This window comes from Teleopsis dalmanni, chromosome 2 (genome assembly GCF_002237135.1).
Source record: "Teleopsis dalmanni isolate 2A chromosome 2, ASM223713v2, whole genome shotgun sequence".
In the NCBI taxonomy this organism is placed as follows: domain Eukaryota; kingdom Metazoa; phylum Arthropoda; class Insecta; order Diptera; family Diopsidae; genus Teleopsis; species Teleopsis dalmanni.
Genome location: NC_051847.1, coordinates 73,754,090 through 73,768,622, shown reverse-complemented (window position 1 = coordinate 73,768,622; position 14,533 = coordinate 73,754,090). Strand labels below are relative to the sequence as shown.

The window sequence follows — 14,533 nt, the reverse complement described above, 5'->3', positions numbered from 1 at the left end:
GAGCTCAGAAAATTCGTTGAGTTGGGTATGAAATGTTTTTTTATTTAAACAAATGTGGTAATCCAAAAATACTAAAAAAATAAATTCAACACCACTTAATGATTAAGAGTAAAAGACTGTTTAAAACGTTGAAGACCTTATCTTATCCAAAGTGGTCTAACATCGAATTTATGTTATAACAATTATATAGCGGATATCAAAAAAATGTAAAAAAGTTATAACTAATCATAGGATTATATATTCCCAATATGTAATAATGGATGAGAAGTAGTTGTCAAGTCACGGGTCATGGGTTAGTTCATAATACTTTCTAGGGTAGTAAACCTATGCAAGTTTACCACAAATACTCCGTATAAAAATATACGCAGAAAATAAGCACGCAAGCTTATTTATTCGGCTTAATGACATATATGAACTAGAATAGTGTTGGGAAGTTGGTTTTTACTATTCTTGGATACAAAAAGTTTAAGTCATGATATGTTAACGATCAACTAATTAAATGTATTTAAAATGATTTTTTTTTATTATTATTTATATATGTTATGTTGAATATATAGATAAAAATCTGAAGATCGGTTAAAAAGTTACCATAATGACCCCTGAACATAATAGTAATGAATATATTTAAACTGTTACGTTTAATTTTTAGGACCACGACTACTTACCCTAACAAAAATAAAACATTTATAGTCTATTTCGTTTCAAACTTCTTTATGGAATATTGTTTATATTTTTGATTTGGGTTTTGGGATTGGTTTGGATATGATTTGGGAATCATATCATATCGTTTAGACTTAATATTTCCTATTTATAATGGTATGATATCAATTTTTATGAGAAAAGACCATTCATACGTAAAATGTTCTCACACTATCTTATTTATGTTGATTTGTTCAAAATGTTGGTCTGGCATTATGACATTCAAGAACGTAGCCTTCAAGTGGAACGAATGAGGGAATATTTTTAATTTCTTCTAAAATTCAATAAGTAATGAAGTTCCGAAATACGATATTTGGTGCGGTTATCAAAAGTGCGGATCCTACAGCAGTACTGAGATAGAGAACTATTGAGATTAATCATTGAGTCGATTAGTTAATGGGTTATAACTTTCCGTCTATATAAAATGATTTTTTGTTCTCAAGCGTATTATTATACATAAACATTTAAAGATGTTAAATTACTGTTATCAAGATTATTACTATATAGGATCAATTGTTAAAATCTATGTTTTATAGAATATTTATTGTATGAAGCACGTCTGATATTTGCGAATGGCTTAATGAAATTTTTTTTCCTTTTCTTTCATTCATTGAAGAGATCTTTTTTTAGGGAAAATATTTAACTTAATTAATTAATTTGCTGTTTCATTAAGAAGCGATATCTCCATCTCTAATCTTTCAATCTGCAGGTAAAAACTATCTCACAAAAAGATATGCTTATTTTGCCATTTAAATACATTTTAGGGGAAAGTAAAAACATTTCAGACACTTAGTAAAAAGAAAGATTCGAATTAGTATTATAATATTTCGTTATAAAAATTATAACAGCACCCTTAAGAGCACTCCAAAACCTTAACTAAACCCAACACCGCATTTAAAGAATATTGGAACTCACCTTAACGTATTTGAATATCATTCATAACAATCAATCTACAAAGAGTGTATAGTGCCTTCATTCGCATTTCTAAGAGTTCAGTTTTTTATAGATACAATTCCTAAGTTCAAACCACACAGTAAAAAAGATGTTTCATAGGAAATTAAATTCGTTTCAGTAACTTTAGTTGTCATCGTTAATATCGGTGGAATAATATGCAAATCCTGTTGCAGCTCCATTATTCCTTTAGCAGTTCTCCATAAAATTTATTTGAAAATTCACTTAACAGACAAAATAATAACCATAAATTAGTTTTCCTATGGTATGGCATTGTTACGCGTTTATCAGAACATCATTTCGGTACCATCATCTTCCATATTTCAGTGCATAAAAATGTTACGTTCACATCATCATTTCAGGAGCTGTTTGCAAACTTGATCATGACTAAACCAAAATCCTTGACCATCTCATACACACTAGTTGTGATTACTAAAGAAGACGTGAGATGAATAGACGATGTACGAATTATTATAAATGATGTCGATACTACAGTGAGAGAGTTCACAAAGCTAGTCTTTCTGCTCACCGTTGTGAATTGATTTGTGCGCTTCAGCGTTCATTTTTAACAATCTCCATACCACGGGAAGGTCCAGCACCATCAGTGTGGAAGCACAAGAGGCCGTGCTGAACTGCTGAATTTATGTTGCACTTGTGATTTTTCACTGTAGTCGTCGTAATTGTATAGCGGCGAGATTTTAAGACCAGTTTTTTCGGGAATTATTTTGAAATGTGGCTGTTCGGAGCTAACGATTAATGGACGCTTCATAGAGTGCATGTATTCGCCATGACGTGATGTTCCCATTGATCTTGCAGCATTGGGCATATTGAATTTTTTGCAAGGATCAGGTTTACTTGCAACATTCATTTGGCAATTGTTTGGTGAGTATTTGTTGGGTTTATAAATGGAGAAAATATTATTAATCAGACTTAGTGCAGAGTGCCCGCCCGCTGATGGATGATGCCCACCAGATGTGGGCTGTTGCGTTTGTACGGTTTCTTCAGGATAAAAATTATTGTATTTGTAGGATGGCAAAGTATCTGTTGCTGGATAGACTTTATGACCGTAGTTATAGGAGCGATGCAGGGGCGAGCTAGCATGATCAAAAAAATGAAAATCAGTTGCGTTGTTAATACCGTGTTTCTTTGAAGTAGAAGGAACTGTAGTAGATTCAATTTGCGGAGGTGATGGCATGCCTTCAAGTAAGGATTTTTTAATCATCATACGTTCGTGTTCCCTATCGTGCATATCTATTGGTTGGCCATTATTATAGCAGCCCACATTAACGTTTTTCACTTTGAGATTACTATGCATGTTGCGGCGCTGCATATCTATGTCGATGGGACTCGGTGCTTTTTCCAATTCTTCCCAATATCTTTCTAAATCTATGCTAAAATCTTCGAGATCCATTTCAGTGGAGTCAGAACACGTGTCATCATCATAACGACTAGGTGGTTGTACTTCTAGTAACGATTTACTGCGTGCTGGTCTTCGATAATATTGCGTACTCGGTCCTGCACTGGCTAAGTAGCGTTCATCTTCGTCTAAAAATTTGTCTTGCATCATAAGACGCTCACGCTCATCACGAATATAATGTTCTAAGTCTGTATCGTAAGACATGGCGCGGCAGTGCATATGCTCCTCTTCTTCGGCGGCCGGATGATGACCAGGGCAGTAAAGACGTGAACGTGGCCTGGCTGTATGGTGCTGTTGCTGGCGGTGGTAGCAATAGTCATCGTTGGCACAGCAACATATCATCGTGGGTGGCGGCGGCAGTGGCTGCTCACGTTCACGTGCTGCATGCAGCGAGTAGCGCGAGGCCGTTGCCACACGATGATTGTTTCTATCCTCAATCCAGTCGGTGGCGGTATGCAGGTTTCTGTTGCTACCACCACTGGCACTAGCGCCATACAAACCCAGCGATTCACCACGACGCCAACCATGATGAGTCCCCGCATAACTGGGATAAATATCATCTAATAGGCATTTGGCACTTGTGCAGTGTTCGCGGGCACAGCATATATGTGTATCACAAACGTCATGGCCATATGTTAATGTGCTTTCATCTAAACTATTACTGATATAATAACCCATGGATTTCCGAAAAGCTTCTTGTTTTTCACGACGTGTATTAGCAGCTCGAGGTAAATCATAATCCATTACATCGAAAGGTGCAGTCTTGGAAGTGGCACTGAATGAATATGATTTGGGCACATTGCTATGCTTTTTAAGTATAGATGTAGGTGTTGGGGCAGCACCAAGCGTTGCAGTACCACCACTTTCATAAACATTACCGCTAAAGCTACAACTCTGCACTTTCGGATATTGAAATTCTTTACAGCTGGTAGAACGTTGTAACCCATAGCCTGGAGAACCTTCACCCTCACCTCTACGTTCTCTGGTATCAGGCGTTTCAAACAAATTATTATCTGCATAGAACTCATCTTGTTCGCGTATGTTACGAAGCTTTCTATATGTACCATATTTTATGCAATCCGGAACATAGTCATCCAAATCTTCCGAATGATTTGAATATATATTGTCTGTGTACCAGGTTGGGTCAAGCTGTTTGGGTTTTGGTTTAGCCTGTTGCATTCTATCCCGCTTCGATTGACGATAACTCTCAAAGCATATATTTTTCATTTTTTCTAATTTTTGTTCACGTATGCGCTCCCAATTTTCCCAATTTTTATCATTTTTATTTCTACCACCATAAGCAAGGCCATTACTTAGACTATAGTCAGCATTATAATCGATGTTTATGTTCTTTATATCATCTGAAGATTTTTCTTTACTGAGATTATTATAATTGGTCTTTCTATCACCGTTCTCGTTAATAACTATTCTAATTCTACGTTTTGTTTTGTCTAACAGCTTTGAGGAAAACGATGATTTTTGCGGTTTATCGCGTTCTTCTGGCGGCTCTTCTGGCTGTCACACCTCTTGCAGATATTTTATCGGACAATAACCTTGACGATTGTCAGCTGAACGCACTTTCACCATACCATTGACTTCATCACCAGCCTAAATAGGAGAATGAATTTAATAATTACAGGATGTGAAGTAATTATGGAGCGCTGAATCTGATTATGAGTAACTCACCTGTATTACGATTTGATCTCTTAACAGTGTCATATTTTCACCACGTTCGCCATCTGAAACTTGTAAATTGTGCGTAACCTGTAAGGGTTTTTCATTGGCACTCAATCGTACACAATACTTGGATGGAAAATAACCAACACGTCCAAGTACTTTGCCTTTCCACCAATCTGGATCGGATGTATCTATAACAGTAACCTGTAAATAGAGAAGGAGTAGGTAACAAATGAACAGTTGTTTATTTTATTTTAGACAATAATAAATTTTTAATTTAACTATGAGGAGTATTTCTAAAGAATAGCAAGTTGTACTGTTGTACTACATATTCCTGCGGAGTTTTTTTTTGAACTAATTTAAACAACTTAGGGGCACTCACAAATCTAATATCTCTTAGCACAAGATCTTTGAAATCAGATTCCTGAAATGGTTTTCAGTGGCCCCGTTTTTGGTTTTTGGTTATTTATCCCTAAAGAGAGTTTTTTTAACTAAATCGAACAATTCATGGCTATTGACAAACTCAATATCTCTTGCTTGAAGATCCTAGACCTCACACTTTTGAAATGGGTAGAAGATTCTTGGTATTTTACAGAATTTGTAGAATTTTTTACCTTTGATATTTTAATTTTTATTCGGAGTTCAATATCAAACATGGAAAAATAAGAAATTTGTTGAAATTTCATGTTTATATTAACACAAAGTGTTTAGAACTCCAAGTTTAACGGGAAAATAATGTACTATGATTTTTGAGTTCCATTGTGCTTAAAACATCAAGTTTAATGGAATAATTATGCACCAGAACTTATGAAGTCCAGTGTGTTATCCATCTTTGGAAACAGCTTTTTATGCTAATTCGAATAATTTATGGCTACTGACAAACCTAATATACCTAGCACAACATCTTAGACCTTAATTTAATGGAGAGATAATTCGCTGCATTTCGGAGAATCTGCACGTTTTGGTGTCCTATAGTTTCGATTTTAAAAGATATTTTTATTTTCACATGTAGTTCAACACCAATTATGAAAAAAAATAACAAATAATTTAATTATCATGTCTACATTACCACAAATTACTTAGAATACCAAGTTTTGTTTAACAATGGTAACTATGATACGGTTTTGGAGTTTCATTCTGCTTAGAACCGCAAGTTAATGGGACAATGGTGTACTGCGACTTATGAGTTCTATTGTGCTATTAATCTCTAAAGAGAGTTCGGAGAACTTGGTGCTATAGACAACTTGATCTAAGACCTCAGATCCCAGAAATGGGAAGAAGATTCTCAATGTTTCACAGAATCTTCAATCTTCGACAACAGGAGCATTTCAACAGACGCTAGTAGTTAACCCCAAGTTACTAAAAAGCATCTCAATACACGGGATGTGTAATTAATATTTATTTTTGTTGCAAAGTATCTTTCCTCTTAAACTATTCCATTCTTCCGATAAAATTATAAGCAAATTAATGAAGTTTTACTATACTCGTATTCAAAGTAATTTTTCCTTTATTAATGAAGTTTACTCATGGTTTAATTGGGATAAATGCTGTTACAATGTAAAGTTTTACTGCTAATCAAGTCGGATTTAGCTGGTGTAAGCAGTTTGCCTTTTATCGCATTTTAAGTATTTATCAAACGTATCCTTATGGCTTTTTCCGTATGGCAAGTCGTTGGCTAATTTATATATCATGAAAAAGTGAATGGCAGTGAGCAATGATGCAGACACGCCAGACAATTCCTTAGCTCTTGGCTGTTGGCTGCTGTCTTCTTATGGCGTTGCATCATTCGTTTTCCTCTGTTTTCCGTTTCCTGGAACTTGTTCCGTTATTTTTGTATCCACTTAACGGTTTTCACATTGACTGACTGCTGGTAATGACTGAGATTAATGCTGCCGGCAATACAAAATACAAAATTGCCAAGTGCTAAAGTAAAATTGTGTCATGTTCAATTGTTTGGAGCTCGGAGCTCAGAGCTCAGTCTTCATATTTTTTTTATATTTTTGCTTTCCATGGTTCTATAATAAATGTTTCACTTTGATGACAAGTACTCAGTAACTATGCTTTGTTTATATGCAATATTTTCCTTTGTGTTTACATGTCAGGCCATAAAATTGGCAACTGTACAAATAATCATTCTTATGTGGTAAATGAAAAAATAAAAAAAATATCACAGAATAAATTAAAACAAAAGTTTATGCAAATTTAAATCGAAATAAATCTTCCCAAATTCGAAATCATCAATTCAGATTTATAACAGAATTTATTAAATAATAAAAAATTTAATTTTACCATTTGCAAGCAATGCTTCATTGTAAAGCGATTTGATCCATTGGGAATAAATAAATAATATTCGGATATGCAAATATAGAAAATATCGTTTAACCGAATTTATAGCAGGAATACTCGAAGGCAACGAATTTGTTAGAATTTAAAAATAAAACTTTATAACAAAAATATTTTTAAAATGTATATAGTATATAAATTTTAAAAGTACTGGGATTTTGTAAATAAAACATACAAATTTAAATTTTATTCCAAATTTATTTTATCTCCTTCAAAATATGCTCCTTCTGAAGCGATACACATATGCCAACGCTTAACCTAATCTTTCATAAACTTTTCGTAGGCCCGTGAAGGTATGGCTTTTAGTTCCTTCAGTGAATTCTCTTTTACCGATTCAATCGACTCAAAACGCTTACCACGAAGGGGCAATTTGAGTTCGGGAGCAAGAAAAAGTCGCACGGCGCTAGATCTGGCGAATATGGTGCCTCAGCGATGACAGTGGTGCCATAGTTTCCATAGTAAAAATCGCTAAATGCACTTGAGATAGTCTCACATTAACAGCTGCTGTTAACAAACTAATTGACAGATGGTGCTCAAATTTGTACCATATGTCAAGAAAGGGTGTAGCAACATAACAAAAAAAATTTTTTGAAAAAGGTCTATTACTTAAGAAGTAGTTAACAAATAAAAAAATCCGGATACTTTTTGAGCAGAAGGTATATCAAAATTTTAACGTACACACTTCAAAAAACAATTCGACTGCATATTTGTATCAGATTATATAGTTTTCTATCTTTCCTATTGATGTCGAGTAAGTGGTTCATTAAATTATTTTTAAACAATATATGGATATAAAATAATTTATTTACGGCCGCTAATGTGAATAAATGGCATATTAAGTCTTCTTAAACAACATATTAATCAGGATTAAATGATTTATCTACAGCTGCCTATATAAACACCAGTAGTTTGCTCGATAACAGAGCTAATCGCATGAAATTGTGCATAGGAACTGTTTCGTAATTTATAGACAGACCAAGTTTGAATATAAATGATATTGGTTGATGTTATCATCTACCAACCAACTAACTTTATGCAAATGGTATTGCAGCATCCGTAATACCAAATTTTGTTATCAAAAAATGAAATATTGTTTGTGAAGTTGCATGCAACGCACTGAATGAGATGTCGGACTCTATAAACTGCACTTATACTAATCTATGCTAATAAATTTTACAATGTCTGTTTGTTTGTCATTAAAGTATGCGTGCACTTTGAGGCACAATAGACCTAATGGTCACAGTGTCACATCCTTTAACCATAACAATAATATGTTCAGTTTTTTGACTTAATTTAGAGAAATCTTGCATTGAAACTTTTTACAAATCCGCTCATATGTTATTAAATTGAATTTGATTAAATTGTTTGCTTTTGTTAATAATTGTTAATAAAAAAAAACTGCAGTAATTTTTTAATATTCAACTCGCAATTCAATATGTCAATTCAATAGACAGAGTTTAATATGGTGACATATTATTCAAGATAAAGAGTTGGTTTCCTGCGCCACACAACTTACTAATAAAGTCATTCTTCTGGGTGCAACAAAAAAGTGAGATTCATACTCTTCTTCATAACTCTTAACTCTTAAAAAGAGTTCTACGAGAAAGTATCTCAGTACGCATCATCTACAGACTTTTAAAGCAGCCGTGTTTGAAAACAAAATAATTGATGTAACTAGTGCTATCGACACATCTATTTAGGCATTAACTTGTTATATGAGGAAGCTAATCAGATAATCTATATTCTTAGTTCAGTTGACCTGAAACTTGGTTTTATTGCTATAAAAAGAACTTAAAGTACCTAGCTTTAATTTGAAAGTGACCTTAACTTTAAGATGAAGAGTTTAAATAAAATATTTTTCAACAGATTTTTTTATATATTAAAGTAACTTAATGGAGTTCTTACTATATTTATATATTAAGAACGTAAATACTCTGAAAAACTCTTATAAAAGCAAAATGACAATAAAATATTTTAAAGATTAAATTTGACTTTAACGTCAGTTATGACGACAGTGACTATTTTATTTAATAGAATTCTATTGTATTTAATACAAAGATTTCGAACAGTAGTGAATTGCAACAACAAAAATTTTTATTTAATTTTTATTAATTAAATTTTCGACTGACCATACAGCTGCTGCAATTATTGCCAAGTACCCATCATCAATGGTTCCGGAAATATTTGTTACATTTAATTATTCGTGTTATTATTTAATTTACCAAGGGTTGAATTCATATCCTGCCAATTTTGAAGCTTAGGATTACTGTTCATTAATCAATTGTTCCATAGCTTTTTTGTTATGGCAATATTCTACTATGGAAAGCTCACTTTAATTCAAAAATTAAATAAATATACTGATTATTGAGTTAAACTTTCTAAACCAAAAAGATTTTTGTGTCCACCAAGCAATAAAATAAACTGTGTGAAGATATAGTCAACAGATAATGGGGACTGAAAATCAATCTGATAATGAAATTCTTTAGTGTTACCAATAAAAAAAAACACTGCGAGGTTAAGTAAATGCTCTGCTTAATGTTTCAAAAGCTAATGTACATAAACATCTCATTATTCCCTATTCGAATAAAGGATGAAGAAGGTGAAATTGCCAACAATTTGATTTGATAGGCCCAATTAAAATAATAACATTTCAAATCTGAACCTTGGTGATAATAATGAGAAGACTGCGAAGCACTTACTCATTAAGTTTTCTAGAATAAGTAAATTTGTATTGAAGTATATAACATAAATAAAATATAATAAAAAGATTTTGCTAATTTAAAACTGGCAACTTAAAAAAAATTATTATTTCAGGACAGATTGTAAATAAATATACAAAAATGACACAAATAGAAAAAAAAAGAATACGAGTGTATACAATATACAATATATAATTGCATCATATCTTGCTTAAGCAAAAAATTGATTATATAGTGGAAACGCATATAATTAGTAAATAGCAATAGAATTGATTTAAATGAATTGGTTTCAAAGAAGACAAGACTTTACAAGATGACCGCAAAGGTGATAGCCACAGTTTTTCGACGAGCAGGTGACATTAATTATTTTTCATCGATGATTAGTACTTAGCCCTGTTGAAATATTCAACCACATTTTCGAGGAACGACTCCTTTAATGTGCAGAGAAAAGTGTATTTTTCCGTCAATATCATGGACGGGTACGCAGGTGCAAATTCAAAATTTTGCAAAAAAATCAATTTTGAAACAAAAAACTTTTAATCTTATTAAATTACGAAGACACATAATGATTTAATGGATTAAAAATTGGTACTATTCGAATGAATCGTTATTAATATATTCGAAGTTTTTTGAATTAGGATCGTTTTCCATTTGGCGATTTTTTGACACCCCGTTTTTCGCTAAATATATTTCATGGATTTCCCCGCCATGTGATTGTTTTCGCTTCAGAGTGGACGGAATAATTTCCCAAAGTTATAGCAAGTGGTATTTTCCACTAACTTGGCTTTCATTTACTAAAAGTGATTATAATGATTAAGTGGTTATAGATCCGGATGACGTAGATACAGTTTTAATAATATTAATTTATGTTAAATCGTGATCCTGATGATGACTCTCAAGGAGAGTCGAAATATAGAATGTACTAAAAAATATTAAATAAATGTTGAGTTATTTAACAAAAAGTAACCTATAGTCGGATTAAAAAATATATAAAAACATTTTATAAACAAATAGGTCGATAAATAAATTCAAAATTTTAAAAGTGATTACTTTTATAAAACCCATAACATATATATAATATTAAAAACACCATTGAGCGAATACTCATCGTTAACTTACTTTTCTGTTAACTTATTTTAAAAGGGTGTCCGAAGAAATGAAGTTAAGTTCTTCAAAATATTGATAAAAAATACATTGTTTTAGTAAAGTTATATTTCTAATAAGAATATTGGTTAGAAAAGTTTTAACTATACGTATTTGTTTTAAACGAATAATCCAATCGAGTACCTTTACATAAACAAGTAATCGGTTCACTTTGTTTGTAGTACTAAAATATTTAATCTTTTTTTGTATAAAATTTAAAAACATTTATTTAAAAAAAAATCAAATAAATAATAAATAAATAAATAAAATAAGTAAAAGTAAAATTGTTCATTTCCCAGTTGTTTATTTCGAACCCAAATAAAAATTTTGGGTTAATACCACAAAACTGATAAATAAAATTTACCAAAAAATTTCGCTTGTCGAATGGGGAATATCATGGAAAGTCCTTTGGATTGTGTGTGCACAAAAATTTTGTAAAAAAAATTGCTTAACAAATACAAATATTTGCAGAGGACGACATGCAAGCTCTGCAATTTGACCCAAAGAGCAATCAGGTTGATACAAAAAAGTACAGGATATGCGAAGATTGTGTGAATTTAATGAAAATCATTTTAAACATTTAAAAAAACGTTTCAATTTTATTTGTATATTGCCTTAATATTTGATGAAGATTAAATGCTACATATCAGGTGTATTAGTTCATCACAAATGACTTGTCTTGTTAAAAACAATTTGGAATTGATTTAGCTACAAATACCCTGGGAATCATATAATTTTTCACTTTTTTTATGGTTTTCATTAAAGTTTCACGAACCAAGCCATCTAAAGTTGAATAGATATTTAACATTCATAAATTTATATTAGAATCAATTAAATAAATTAACAACATGGAAAAGTCGTTGTAATCTATTTGTATATGAGACGACTGGATGTACTATGTAATCTATATGTATATGAGGCGACTGGATGTATCAATTAAAATTCTTAAATGCCATCAAACATACTTTCGATGCCAAGTTATATTAGTACATAAGTATTTCGAATAAATCTCTTAAATAGGCAACTTGCCCTACCGATATCACACATTTTAATTGTCTGATTATCCCATCAACATCGAGTAAACAAATGTGGAAGTTTGCTTGTACTTCTTCTTCTTTATTTCCCAATTCCATTTCGAATATTGGTGATCATGTAATATGAAACTACATTGTTTAAACTAACTTTGAATAAACATAATTACAAATTTTTTACAATTTCTGCATATGGTTATCTGCATCTAGCTATATATATATAAAAGGTTGCCGACTTCTCGTATTCCATTGACGGATGTCCATTGACGGATGTTTCAGAGCTATGAAAACTGTTTCTTATCAATACCGCGTTTCTTTTCGTTTTTTCCCTGAATAATTATTTCGAGAAGCTCCAATTTTGGATTTCTCATAATATGCTTTAGGTAGGCTGTTTTAGTTCTCTTTATATTTGCTAACAATTCGTGATCACAGTTCATTCTTCGTAAAACTTCATTGTTGGTACCATGACTCATCCATGGAATATTAGGAATTCTTCGAAAAATTCATAACTTTAATTCTTTGAGCTTGTTAACATCAGTAATTGTTGGCAACAAGAGTGATGTTTGAGAGTATACATTGAGTATTTTTTGAGAGTATACATTGAACCCTATCTAACGCATTGAAATAGATATTTCTTCCGTAGATAAGGAAAGTGTTTAACATATGCTTTGACATTGTTCAGCTTAGGGTAGGGGTTTACTTTTTAGAGGATCTTAGTGAATTGCAGAACGTATCATTGAAAAGAATTTTATTAAAGGTTCGAAATAGTTTATATAATTATTATTATATATAGTTTATATATACATATATATAGTTAATAAATAAATATATAGTAATAGAGATGAGAAGTAGTAGCATTAATATTAAGTTCTTATGATTTTATACTAACACAACCAGTAATAAACCCAAGTGTATATATTACAATATATACGACCTAGTGTGGCTTTTTGGCTTCTTCCGTATTGATTTTAGGGGACGCATCTTCGGTTTAGTGCGGGCTATTAGCGACAAGTTACAGAATTTTGAAAGGAAACTTGCTACACATCCATATTTCGATTGTAATGATTAAGATCTTACTTTTAATTTATTAACTTATAAAGAAATCTAACCCTGAGATATGTAAAAGGAATATAACATTATATATTAGCTATATATAAACTATATAGCTATATTTAAACTAAGTTTTTTTTTTAAATTTATTTGTACAACTAAGGATTATAATATTAGTTTTCTCAATCTTTTAGAATCTATTACAATTTTTTTCAACGAATCTTATTTTCATCCTATACATAATATATTATATTTCATTTGTAATATTATGAGTTTTTTTATTTACTCCTATTGTTTTTAGTAAATGCAACTTACCTTATAACCAGCCTTTAAATCGAGTTCATCAGCATGGCGTGCTTTGAAGTTGTACAGTATGACATATAAATTGGTCGGCAAAAGTCGGTGAGATTTCTGAAATAATTTTGACATATTTCTGTTTAAATAAAAGTTCTTATTGTGGAAATTTGTGGAAAAACTAAATATGTATAAGAAATCGAAATATTTAAATAAACATTTATTATAAATTTTTAAATAAAATAAAAAATTAATATATGATTTAAATATTTAAATAAACATTTATTAATTTCTTTAAATGTATTTATTTTTTTAAATAAGTTTACCAGTTCCTAATATTGTGAAAACAATAAAAAAACTACAAATAAAAAAGAAATACCTGAAATTGTCTTACGGGAGATGGACATGGTGAAGTGCTGGCCGATGATTGTGATTTCTCCATTTCGTCGGGTAGATCAACGCTTCCACCACGCATGCCACGACTTGCATAAAGCAATTTGCGACCCGGATGCGAAGGACTTGAGGGCGCTGTAATTGGATGTTGTATTGCTGTTAGCATGATATGTGTGGAATAGTACGTGCCAAATGCAATTTAATTATCACAAAAGTAGTGTTAGTATAATAGATAGAAAAGAAATAGAATAGAGAGTTAAGAGCGTGCAAAGGACTAATATAGAAAATAAAAATATATAAGGAAGAAATTTGGGAATACTACATATGGAAAGCGGAAAGATCGAATGTTTTACAATTTTTATTAATATTGCTCTTTGAGCTAAGAGTAATCAAATGTTTCATTTGTGGTACAAGTTGAAAATATTCAGTTTGTGGTTATATTGTTTTGCTAGGTTTATGTATTATATTGCATTAAGCTTTTAACTACTTTGTAAACTTGTTAATCTAATATGTAAATATATATTAATATATGTATATTATATATTTTAATTAACAAATAAATACTTTTAATTACTTGAACATTTGTAACTTTAACAAAACAATAACAACATGACTTCTTAACGAAACTGGAACAAGTATCTAAATATCTACTTTCAAAATAATTTGCATATTAAACTTCAAAGCTTCTTGATTAATATCACAATACAATATACATAATGATGAACGAAATGATTATGATGTTTGCTTATACGTTGTTGTATTAATTTACAATTTACAATATTTTATATATAATATAATACATATTCATCAAAATTTCAGTATGACATTCAAACCCC

The 14,533-nt window shown here is 31.2% G+C and overlaps 1 pseudogene; it reads right to left on the bottom strand.

The window, feature by feature from the left end:
* Positions 1-571: 571 nt before the first annotated feature.
* On the bottom strand, positions 572-13,913 carry LOC119684705 (annotated as a pseudogene).
* Between the last annotated feature and the right edge of the window lie 620 nt (positions 13,914-14,533).